We start from the raw sequence: 13,809 nt of genomic DNA, 5'->3' as shown, positions 1-13,809 counted from the left end.
TTATCTTAATCCGAAAAGTAATCTGTGTGAAAAATTACGAGCTGGCCTAAAATTCGGCTTTCTAAAAGAGATGTATTTTTATCTCTGAAAGAGTGCGAAAATTTCGCAAACAAGTGGAAGTACTAACGTCATTTCTTGCATTGGTAACTAGGGAAAACCTGTCACTAACATAGCACTAATCCATTCCAAGCTCTACTTTTAGAGGCAATGGTAAACAAATTTCGCCAAACTATTTATATATGCACTAATGACAACAGCAAAACACATAAAGACAACCTATTTTTCCCAATAAATACTTTTTTAAAGCAAAGAAAGAATTGATAATGCATAAATTGAAATAATTTTTTCCCGCTCTGCCTTGCTCTGAAACAAAAAGTAAATTACTATGCACAGATTTGACACGGACGTTAGCAAGGATAATAAAGCCTTGTATCTCCTTAACTATTCGCCAAAAAGAAATTGTTCTATGCATTCTCTGCATCAGTGTTTCAAGCAACACATATGACATTAGGCAAAGATAATCAAACAATAACAGACATGTGACAAGTTAATTTTTTTATCCCCAAACATTTACGTGTACACTTTTTCGGGTTACTAGGGCAAAGAGTCGATGATTCAATTGTTGTGGCAAAGGTTTTCATGTTTTACATTCCCATCGGGTGAAAGCTGCTACAGATATTTATTTACATGTGCAAATGGTAAAAAACCTTTACGCCCTAAAACACCCACAATCAGGAAAAATACACATTTGCCTTTTCGTATTGTGCCTTCATTGCTTCTTTTTGTTTTTTTTAACATTGCTATAAACCAAGCATTTCTCATGAGAAATTTTTTAATTATCTTCGGTAATAAGATCTTTTAAAAAAGTGTCATTAAAAGAAATCTGGTATACAACATAGACAAAGCTTTTTAAATGCAGTCTGCGCGTCTTCTTTTTGTTTGATTGCTTTACCGTTCATGGATGTTTCACTTTTTAAAGAAGGTTAAAGGTGAGAAGAGATCACTGTTTAAAGAATGTGCTGTTTCTTATGCTGATTAACGAATAAAACAATTTTTCGAATTATGAACAGTTTAAGAACGTATCAATCAACTACCAATTTCTGTGAAAGCTTTTGTTGTCGGACAATAAACTGGCTTGATGTGAGTGTTCTGTGTTGTTGGATGCACACACTTTTATCAAAAGCAAATCGGTTTTAAGTCCTGTCTGCCGAATGATAAATTTGCGAAATAATTAAGACTCCCTCAAGTCACTATTTTTCCGCTTACACAACATTTGATGACGATATTTGAATAGTGTATTGGTGTTAGATAATCAATTCTCAGTTACTCTGATGACGTTTTAACGTTTTACCGTTGACAAATGGTTTGGGCACGCTCTGTGATAAACATCAGCAAGTAACGGAGTGGTTCTACACAAGATGAAAATTTTTGTCTGTCTGGGAGAAAAAGTAAATGTGTTTATTTTTGAAAAAAAAGATGTATATACTATTTTAAAAGCGAAGTGATTAATCTAAAGAAGTCTGTTTTTGTCTCAAGCCAACTTAATATAATAGTTATTAATTAGTTGAAAGTACTTCGTGTTGTTCTATCATGCTCCTCAAACGTACTCTACAAAATTAATGAGCTATCTACGTTCATTTGTTCTTTCGATTGTAGTAAACAAACTGATTTTTTTACAAAAAAAGTGAATAGCATCCATGAACTGGAATAATGGCAATCTGATAGGAGTTAGATTGAGTATGTTTTTGCATTTAAGAGTGCAGCTAACATTAAATAAAATTGCTTGATGCGCGGACTGCAATTCACAAACATGTGAAGTAAAAAGCGAGAAAACGAGTTACAAATCTACAATGTATTTTTCTATATTGTTAGTTATTTAGAAATTTCAAAGCCGTTGCCTCCCTTGTAGAGCTTATAATACTGATCAAGAAAATTATATAGGAGCATTAGCTAGCTTTTCACAACCGGTTGAAGAGATATTGGATTCAACCCGTCTGCTCCGACGAAACGAGTGGATTGACACAACCTTGAAGTGAAAAGTGCATAATTAAGCTATCGACGTTAAATAATGTTATTGACGTCGTGACGCTTAATTTGTCTATTCTTTGAGACGTACATTTTTCGGCTACATTGAAGGGGAATAAACACATCCACAAGTGTATCTTTTTAAATAAAATATTCACTTTTACGTTTCATTCATATTTCAAGTTCATGCAGTAAAATGTACATGACATTTTCGGTAATGATAAATATACTTTAAAATCTCGCCCCTAACGGACTGTCAAGACAGTTTAATACAATAGCTTTATAGCAGCTGCAAATTTTAAACTGTTTTGGCAGTCCGTTAGGAGCAATAGAAAAATAGTTTAACATGTCAATGATAATCGAGCGATACAATCGAGCGATACAATCGAGCAAGGCAAATAAATATCCGAAAAAAATATATATAAAAATCTCACCATTGCGTCTTTAAAAAATTCACTTTTTCACCTTACCATATTCCAAAGAGCAGAGGAGCGTGTATCGCTCGCGAGGTATATAAAATATCAATATAAACGTGTAGATGTAGCTGCTCGACTGGTCATCCTACGTAACGAGTCACCTACTGTTACCTGCCAGTATAAGTTACTTGTCGCATTCAGTGACATTTCACAAAGGAAACATAACAAATGATCAAAGAACTTAGTTTCTGGGTGGCTTCGTTTTCGAGCTGTGTAAGCTGAAAGTTAACGGTCAAATCCTCATGAATTTTTGACTGAACTAAAATTTTGTAGCGCAGCATTCAAAATTTTAATTGTTTTGAAGTGCACTTTTCTAGAGTTTTAAAAGTGATCAAAAGTTAATATGAAGTTAGGTGTGTGCATGATTTAAGAATAAGCTATTGGACGGTAAGAAAGGTGAAAAAAGTGTGGAATTTCTTTTAAATCGAATTCATATCCAAGATGCGTAAATATAAGAGTGAGAATTATCATATGATTAGCGTTTTTCGCGCACTGTTATTGGCCTCTACTATCTACACGAAATATATGCTATATTCTTGTTTTCTACAAAAAAACGAGTGCAATTTTTACTTATTTTTCAATTCTACAGTGCAAAAAGGTGATATTTTGTTGCATAATTTTCTCCTTAAAAAACAAAAATTATTTTTACTAAAGGCCGGGGCAAACGATTCAACATTCCATCCAACATCAAAAATAAATTGTTGGACAAATGTTGGATGAATGTTGGACGCCCTTAAAAGCCTTTGATCGTAACATCCAACATTAGCTTTATACAACAATGTCATTTATTCATTAATTCATTAGCACATGCTCTACTCATTCATTTCAAACTAAACATGGCGGCAGAAGACATGCTCCTCCCGATTATTTTATCAGAATTCGCTGATTCTGATGACGAAAAGCCTCGAATGAATAAAACAAGAGAGTGGGTCAAAAGGACAGGCCAGTTTGGAATATATGAGACTTTAGTCAAGGAGTTGATAGTGGAGGATCGGATGTCGCACAAGCAAATGTTTAGAATGAGCGTGGAAGATTTTGAGATTGTTTTGAGTCACATTGACGATCTCATTTCCCCCAAGAAAGAGCACGTGGAGGAAATCGTCCTATGCTATCAAATGAACGACTTCCATTAGCGCTACGATTTCTTGCAACAGACAAATCTTTTCACTCGTTGCCCTTCAAATCTCGAATATCACTAGGGGCTGTGTCTTACATTATCAAAGGCTGTTGTGATGCAATTGTTAAAAGGATGTTGCAGATCTTTGTACCTTTGCCATCCACTGATGAATGGGGAGACATTGCAGAGAGGTTCGAACATCGCTGGAATTATCCGCACGCGTTAGGAGCAATTGATGGAAAACATGTTGCAATTAAAAAGCCCAATACTGGTGGATCATTTTATTTCAATTACAAGAAAACCCATTCAATTATCTTAATGGAAATAGCAGGTCCGGATTACCAGTGTTTATGAGAGGATGTAGGTTCAAACAGCAGAACAAATGACGGGGGTGTTTAGAACAAATCGCAGCTACAGTCATCTATTGAGGATGGAGTTGTTAAACTTCCAAAAAGTAAGTCAATTTCAGATGCATATCCTAACATGCCATTCGTTTTAGGGAGATGACGGCTTTGCGCTTAAAACATATATGATCAAACCATATCCCCAAAAATAACCTGACTGTCGATAGAAGAAATTACAACTACAGACATGACGAATTTCTGAGAATCTTTTTGGAATATTGGCAAACAAATGGCGAATATATCGCACCACAATTCCACTTTCTCCAAAACGAGTCGAAAATATCATTCTGATAACGCTAGCCCTTCACAATATGCTATGTAAGAGCCGAAAATCGCAGATTACCTATCGCCCGAACGTCTTAGTGGATTCATTTGACGACAAGAGAAATTTAATAGAAGGAGAATGGCGAGAAGAAAATGATTTGGAACACTTTCATCCTTTGCAAGTTCCTAAAACTGGTCACAATTCTACAGTTACGGCCAAAACAACAAGAGAAAATTTTAAGGCAGAAGGTGCGGTTCAATGGCAATGTAAGTATGCATAACTTTTTTGATGGAAAACGTTTTTTAAACAACAAGAGTAACATGTACTAGTATATATTCCTAATCATAGCAAAGTAAAATGTATATTCTACATGGTTTCATAACGTTTTGGTTTGAGTGAAATAAAGCTAAATATAAACAAATTCCTCTTCCCTTACTTAATTCCTCAGCATAGCACTGTAAGCTCCGTGACTACTTGGACTACTATAGAATTTCCAGGTGTTTCATGATGCAAATTCAGAATATTGCCACTTCTGGAATATATATTGTTGTTGTTAATTTCATCCATAAACTCAAGCTCAAAAATAACGTTAGTAATTCTTTTTTCAGAGAACGCTCTCCTTCGGTCATCCAAACCTCGTAACTTTTCATCGATATATAACGCAAATGTCGACATTTTGATCTCTTTGCTTTCTTTTTCCTTTTTTGGTTCCTCTTTCTTCTTCGTTATAGCTTCGGTGCATTTTACCAGTAATTCTAATTTCCATTCAGCTACTGATCTTTTCTTTGACTGTAGTGGTATTGACGCATCGCCATCATCGAATGTTGGACGAAAAGTGTTCAAGCAATTCCAACAGGAAAATCGCGCAAGAAAAGGAGGCAAAAGTTGGATGAAAAGTTTGATGGCGAACAAACTTTCATCCAACTTCATCCAACTATTTTTTTCTTCTTTTGACGTCATTTCTTTTATAAATTTTACTTTCGTTCAAACGATTCCAACATTTATCCAACATGGGTGTTGGATGTATGTTGGATGGAATGTTGGAATCGTTTGCCCCGGCCTGCAGCAAACTAACAATCGAAATTATCGAGCTTGCAAGCTCATACAAAAATGACAGCAGAACATGTAATCACTCCAAAGTTTCCTTAACGGAACAAAAGATCTGAATTCAGGGGCGGCGCCACAATTTCCAAGGTGGGGGGGGGGGGCTTAGGCATAGAGGCAGATTTTGAGATTTTAGTGACAATCAACGCGCAATGCGAGTTGCCAAAACAGCTGGGGTCCAGGGGCCAAGGCCCAGCCCCCCTAGTAGCACCGCCCCTGGAATTGATATATAAGTGCCAACAAATAATATATCAATAAAATAATGTTCGTGTAAATACACTCGTGAATACTCCTCTCCTCGGACGGCTTTACGTTTACAAGCCTTATAACTATTCCATCCGAAGCGAAAACGCTTCGTGGTTAGTCCTACATAATTAATTTTACAAATTCTACAAGTGATGACATTAAAATACTTTTCGAATTACAATTATATCACTTGTTTCGTTATCACAAAATATATCACTGGTTTTACTGCTAGAAAAGGAATTCGTAACCATTATGTTGTTGCAAGTTTTACACCGTGAATCTTTGCAACGTTTACAACTCTTCTCTCTCTCCAAGGGATAAACTTTAGCTCTAATAAGATGTCTACGAATACTCCTTACACTGCGAGACAATACAAACGGCTTAGGGGTAAACACTTGTTTAAATGCGGCATCAGTATAAAGAAGAGGTAAGAGCTCATTGATAATAGAACTGAGACGGCTGAACAATGGATGGAAAGTCACTACTAGTGGAACTCCAACCTAGCTTAGCTCTATTCCTAAACTCCAGAGATTTTTTACGGCCTACTATAGCATACCTACTGGTCTGCATTTCAACAACTCTACTCGGATAACCTCGTTTAAAAAACCTTTTTGACAATTCGCTCAATCTCTCTTCACATATGTTATCATCCTCTCATAATAAAGATGATTGGAATCAAAATGTAAATACTGATGCCCGACAATATCTTTACATTGCAAGTCTGTTTCAAAATCTATTTTTAAGTCTCAAAAACATCTGACAAGTTAAAACTGTCCCAAAACATTTCGTGTGTATACTTAAGATTAGGGTAAACCGATTGAGCCTAATCAAAAATCCGTCAAACTCTTCACTAATTCCAATCCAAAAAAAATGATTAAAGTTGGCGGATTCTTGCGAATCCTTTTGCCTCAGCAGCTTAGGGACTCTGACCCAGGGTCATTATCACCCTACACTGTTGGAATAAAAGAGTAAAACTACATATTATTTGCAACTTAAAGTTTCTTGCAACGCATTCGTCAGACAAATGGTTTACATACTGACTCAATTTTATCACAATAAATACTAATTAAATCAAAAAGAAGTGCACTCTCCACCGTACAGATTTTCACTTTACCTGTAACTGTTAGTTGAGTAAGGTTATGCATCGCGCGTTGAAGAAGTTTTGTGTTTAATCCGCTTCTTCAGTGCCGTGTTTTTCCTGCGCGCACATCAAATAACATAACGTAATGCTATCCAAAAAAGATGCGTGCACAGAAATGGAGGTAACGAAAAATTAGTGCAGAAAAACACGAGGCTAGCAAAGCGAAAAAAAGGAAAAAGATTGACTAACCGCTGTGTTATAGGATTCATGAATAGCCAATACTCCTTGGAAAAATCATAGTTACTAAAATGGAAAAATAAAAAGAGACGAATGCTCAATTCACAAGGGTTTATGTCATCATTCGTGCTCGTGCAAAGCACCATTCGTTAATGCGAACATGTTATGGTTCAAATTATAGTTAAACGATCGCTTTCTCAAAGCATAAATTAGATGTCTACTTTGCGTAATCCCGTTCTGAAAACTACTTTGCCAAAAAAGCATAAAAGTGACAACAAATATTGCACATAGATGCTGTGCTCGGAGAAAGTACACGAAAAACGTCAAGCTTTGAATGCATGTTTTTTTGTGTGAATGTTAAAATAAAATTATGCAAGTATAGCATATTGTGAATAAATGTTAAAATCTGATTTTGCGCCACGTTTTTATTATGGATTTTGTTTGTTTTTTTGAACGTTTTCCACCGTGTTAGCTTGGTTTGTATACATTTTTACCTCCATTTCTGCGCGCTATTACGTAATCATTTAGATGCGCGCGCAAGTAAATATCGGGACTGTGATTCCATATATTATTTATTGTCTCAAATTCCTAAAATTTCGTTTAGCTGATTATTGAAAAATTATCATAATACGTTATTCGAATAAACTCACAATTGTTGGCATGTAAAGAACCATTAAAGGACAAACAACTTTCAATTGTTTTAAGTTAACATCAAATTCTCTATTTTATCCACCTGATGTGCAAGGTGATAACGCTAAAAAGAAAATTGAGTTATTGTAGTTTATGTGTTGTAATGCGTTATCAGTTATTGACATCAAATGCGCATGTGCCTATTAAAACGTTAAAAATATCCTGAAAATATGCTCATCTTTATATTTTGCTTCTATTCAATGGAAACTAAGAAAAAAAACAACTCATTTAAAGTATTTTCCCCACACCATCTAATTGTTTGTATGTTAAAACAAACAAAATCTATACATTTTTAGATCTTTCAATTTAAATATTGCTGAGAATATATTTAAAATACATCGGGATGACATTTGCGCGAAAGTTAGGTAAGGATATTTATGGTCGCAATGAATGCAATGTAACATTCAATGCTCGGATTATTTCCCCATACTATTTTTCATTCTACTTCTCTTAATTAATTCAAGTTGTATTTGTACTTTCACAGGTAATTTCCCCAGAGTTTTAGTATCAGAGCTTACCTCTTTTACTTCTAAAATGAGCTGAAAAAGTTTTCCATTCCTTTAATTTGAGTCTCTTGAAATACGGCTTTTAGAAAAATGTTGTTGCTGCAGATGTGTTATTATTCATCTTCATTTGAAAAAATGTTTTTTATTTTTATACATATGAAGTTGTATTAAACTTTTTCACAACAACCAATGTCACAAACATGTGCAAATAGAGTAGCGAGACGCATGTAATCTCAAGCTTCCAGGATAGACTCCTTATTTCGCACTGTAGTGTTGTGTGTAAAACGAGGAAGATAGAACAGCGGTACAACACAAAAATATAACTCAGGGAAATATCACAAACATGTCTGCATTTATTTCAAATATCCAGTTTCTGCTTAGTGCGAATGTTAAAACAACAAGGGCGTTTTTGTCCTAATCTTTTTTTGTCACAAAGGAATTTGAATAACATACAACGATTACAATAAGTTCAAATTAGTAGGATTGACCCTTTGCAATACAAAAAGCGTAATTGGAAATCATTGCAACACAAAGCAATTTTAGATACTAAGGATATTTTATTTAAACCGTGGAGATGGTAGCCTCCAACGTTACGATTGCATTTCGTGATTTTATTAAAGTATTACCCTTTTCGGGTTAGGGTCTAAGTGACACAGTCAAAGAAATGCCCTTCCCCAATATTTTCTAAACTACTTGGTTATTTCGAGAAAAAATTCGACGCATGTTAACTGACAAAAAAGTTAAAATGACGGAAAAAGGTTTTAATTTTGGCCACGTGATAAATTGCTGACCTCAGCAAAATTTAAAAAATTGGTGTTTTCCAATTTTTGTTAGTATACAATATGCACATATGCCTTAAGGTGGTATCCCCAGAAAAACTATATCGCAGAGGATTGACTTTTCTGAAGATATTTGATGAGGATATCATAGTATGTGACGGTACGACAAAGTTAGGCAAAAAATTTCATTGTTTGGTTGCCATGGTTACCCGTTGCTAGAAAAATATAGGCAGAATATGACATTTTGCTGCTCGACGCTTAACCAAATAACTAAATAACATGAGCTATTTCAAGCGCCTTCTTGGCCGCTTTTGTTCCTCAAGTGTCACGTGTATGGATTGAGCGAAGCGCATTTTCGCAATCCTGTCTCGTCTTCCAGAGAACTCATGCGGTATTTTTTGGACGACAGAAAGGCTAAAACAGGGCAAAACAGGCAATATTTCGACAAAATAACTGAAAACTTTGATTTGAAAATCGGTCTCATTTAAACACTAGGTGGCACTAATGCCTGCATCCACAGAAGATATTGTAAATTGTGGATGCTTCGGTCTTAAGAATTGCTGTTTCGCGTGGTTTCCAAACTTAAAAGGCAAAAAACTTGTTTAAAGATTATTTTATGAACATTCTTGACTTGTGGATCGACGAAAGGTGTACGCCAACACTATTTCGGCCTGAAAAGCACTAAATACCTAAGACCTTTAATGACGGGTTTACTTCGGAGGGTGCGTCGTTAAGACAGCTTCTGATTGCTTGTGGAACACGACATTTAATATTCAGAACTGTCATATATTGTCTTAGGAGGCCCTAAAGTATCATCTAGCTATTGCAAGGAATTAAATATCGACGGAGGGGCAAGAAAGCTATCTAAAAATGCAAAAACGGTTGCTATGGGTGTTGCTATGCACTGATATTTGCGGCTGGTTGGGAAAAGTGGCAGAATGCGCAATAAAAACCTAAATTTGTCATAAGTACTACTTGCCACCGTATTCTAGGATAAATTTTGCTCTTTCCATGCTAACTGCTTGCATGTAATTTGATTTGTTTGGAATAAATTGCAGAACAGTGTTGGACTTATACCACATAAGAACTTTTTGAGGTCGAAAGTTAAACAATTTAAAATAATAATAAAACGAAAAATGCAGATTAAGCTAAGTCCAGTCATTACAATCTAAAAGATGAAATTAGATAAATTATTTTCTTCTGAGCATAGAATGTTAGGTTTTTCATTACAGGTTTACACCTAGTGTTTTATTTCAACACTAAAATATATTTATTATATTATTATTTTATCTATGGAAATTTCAAAAACAGTTTCTATATATTATATAGCACAATTAATTAGAATATTGGGTGTTTTACCTTTTGTCAAGTAAAATAATCCAGGCAATTAAAGGTTACAAGTAAAAAAAATTAACAAAGAAAAAAAAATCCACTTACAAAATCTTTCCAACGTGTTGAGCGGGTGGAGTGGAACCAGCCACTAATAACCTCTATTTGGCCCTAAAATAAACAAATACCTCATGTTGCTGTACGTGCAACCCGTACTCGCAACACTACTACAATGTTGCGGTATTATACTTACCATTTAGCTGCTCGGAAATATTTCAGTCCGACCCATTATGGTAAGAAATTGTTTCAGCAGTATTGTGTTTATTCTTATGTTAACGTTGAAGGTAATAAATTAAATTACATTCGACCAAATCAAACCAACCTTCGTGTGGATAGTTATGAAGGTTTAGCTGACCATTTGAAGACCGAGGCCTTCAAGCAGGTTGTATTGTTGTTCTTCCTTCAAGTTTTCAAGGAAGTCCACGTGCCATGGCTTAAAACTATCAAGATGCTCTGGCAGTCATTGGTAAGTTTGGGAAACTTGATTTTTTTTTAACTGCAATTACCTGACTTTTACCGTGAAATTACAGAACATTTGTTTGCAGGCACACGATCGGCCTGATTTAGTTTTTCGAGTTTTTAAATTAAAGCTAAATGAACTCCTTAAAGATGTTACTGGAATGGGAGTTCTAGGTAAGTTATAACACATGTGTATATTATAGATTTTCGAAAAAGGGGTTTGCCTCATTATCATTTGTTTTCATTTAGATCCCAATGAGAAACTTAGGGTTGTATATTGTAATTGTAGGTTGTAATTGTAAGATCGTGATGATTCATGGACCATGTGGACATTTGAATCCCAACTCCAGATGTATGGCAGATGGGGTTTGCACGATCAATATAGAAAGTGTTGCGGAGAGGTTGCCAAGGCAAAGGCATGCAAGGAAATAGGAAGAGGAATCAGGAAGGCAGGGGTAGGCAAGGCATGGGAGCCACAGGCAAGGACATAGTAGGCAGGCACCAGAAAAGGCATAGGAAGGGTAGGCAAAGAAAGGCACGGACAGTGCTGGCAGGGCAATGGAACGGCAAGGCAGGCGTGCATGACTTTAGTAGAAAATCTCCACCTTACAACTCAAAGATTGCGTATACTCAATATGTCTAAGTTAAGTATCATATTAGTCCAGGAGTATAGAAAATATTGAGGTGCAAATGTTTTAAATTCAATATCTTAAAAAAAAGTCTCAAATTTATCTCAGGTCAATACACAGTGAATCATAGCAGAATTATGTGCCATTACAAGTATTTAAACAATCGGTCATAACGACATATTATTTTTTGATAAATCTGAGATTAACTTGGTTCCAATGACTACAACATTAAAAAGTCAAGATACAGAAATAATCAGAGAAGCACGGCAAAGCAGGCAAGGAAACAGGAGGAGGAACAAGGAAACAGGAAGAGGAATCAGCAAGGCAGGGGTAGGCAAGGCATGGTAGGCAAACACAAGACCATAGAAGGCAGGCAACAGAAAAGGCATAGGAAGGTTAGGCAATGGCAAAGGGACGGCAAGGCAGGGCAGGCACCTTAATAGAAACTCTCTCCCCCTACAACTCAAAGATGTACTCAATGTAAAGTATTACATTTATATAAGGTCAATATACAGTGAATCATATTAGCAGAATTATGTGCCAATATAATACAACCTGGTTGTTGTAGGTGCAAGATAATTGTTTTTCATGCCCTGTCCAGGATTCGAACCTGGATCTCTCGTTTGCAAGAGTGTCATAGCCATTAGACCAACAGAGCGTAATAATTATGTAATTTTGTTAATTACATATACTTAAATGTTTACACTTGTGTCTAATTAACTAAGCTTTTAAAAAATATTGGTTACTGTCCATCAGGTTTTGACCTTTCGTTTTAAAGGATCGTGTATTTCAGGCTTAATCCCAAAACTTGAGGTAAAACTAAGTATGTTTATTGAAAATTTTCCCAAGATGTAAAGAAACGACTATTATCAAAACAAACTACGTTATTCCATGAAATTAACGAGTCAAGAATTTTATAACCTAAAGTTAAGCTTGCTAACTGACTATATAACTATACACTACGTTAAATATAAAAAAGGCATGCTGTTGTGCAAAAGAAAAAATTTATAAGAAGAAAAGTCTGGCGATGGGTTTCTAGCATAAGCAATTATATGGTCTGCAGAATTTGACTCATTTAAAAGATGGGCAGCATAAGACTCTTGTAGTGCTATTTGGAAGTCAATATCATTGTTATTGAAGGGTCCAGGATTGCTTTCAATATCCCCTGATAACAATAACAGTAACTTCAAACATGCAAGATTGATGTTACAGCTTAGACAACACATAAAAATTAATAAACTAAAAACTTTCAAAAAATAAATGAAGTGGTTGCTATTATCCAGATTGTCAAAAAACATTCCTGTATGGCTGTGGAAATTTGTTTTATTCTTAATATCATTACTGGAATGAATAGCAGCTACATTATAAAACGAACCGATGTTGGCACGATATGCCTGGACTGATATCATGATTATTTTTTTTTTACTATGTGTTTTAACTATCAGTATTACAGATGCACCTAGCAGCAGTTATTGCACCTAAATGAGATATGAACAGTAAATAATAATCTAGTAAAAGATGCACCAAGCTGCACTTTGCACCTAAATGTTTGTTTGTTTGCTAGTAGAAGACACAGAAAAAATTATCAAATAATACTTATCCAATAATCTGTGAAGTATCAAAAAAATCCCAGCAAACAAAACCAACACGCTCCGGTAAAATACCAGAGGGTTTAAAAAAAAAGTGGCGCCGAAAAAGTATATTTCGGTCGCTAAACCACGTGATCTATTTTGTCCAATCAAAGCGAATAATGTTTGTGTTTCAAAAACTTCACGTGATCCATTATATCCAATTAAATCGAAAAATTTTTGTTTTGGAAAAATGTTTGCAATTCCGTATTAGTTCCGGACGGCAGTTTCTTTCACCATAGTTTTTATGACAAAACCAAATAAATACTAGGGAGAAGGTTTAAAAAAAACATAAAGGTTGCATTTATAATTGAATTTCCGCGCCCGAAGGCGTAGGAAATTCTTTAAAACCGTCGTTTTTTTCTTTCGGAGCATTTTTTGAGAAAAAATCGACCCTGGGATTTCACGTTGGTCTGTCACAGATGTAAGCTTCGTACCCAAGCTCCTTAACTACTGGGAAGTCCAGTATTGACGCTTCAGGCCAAAATTGGTATTTGTTTTCGACAAAATTTGGCACAGTTAACAAATAAAGTATGCTGAAAATGTTGATGGTACAAAAGTTTGATTTTTTGTCACCTAAATGTCATTTCAGGTCAAAATTTATCTAAAAATTAAAACTGCCTTATTTTCGACAAAAATTGACACAGTTAATAAAAAAAGTATGCTGAAAATGATGGTCACATCAAAATTTTGATTTTTTGTCAACTAATGCCGTTTAAGACCATAAACGTTTCAATCGCAAGACTTTCAACCATGAATGATAGGCTGTATTTT

The sequence above is a fragment of the Hydractinia symbiolongicarpus genome, chromosome 7 (assembly GCF_029227915.1).
Source record: "Hydractinia symbiolongicarpus strain clone_291-10 chromosome 7, HSymV2.1, whole genome shotgun sequence".
NCBI lineage: Eukaryota > Metazoa > Cnidaria > Hydrozoa > Anthoathecata > Hydractiniidae > Hydractinia > Hydractinia symbiolongicarpus.
This window is presented reverse-complemented; position numbering follows the sequence as displayed.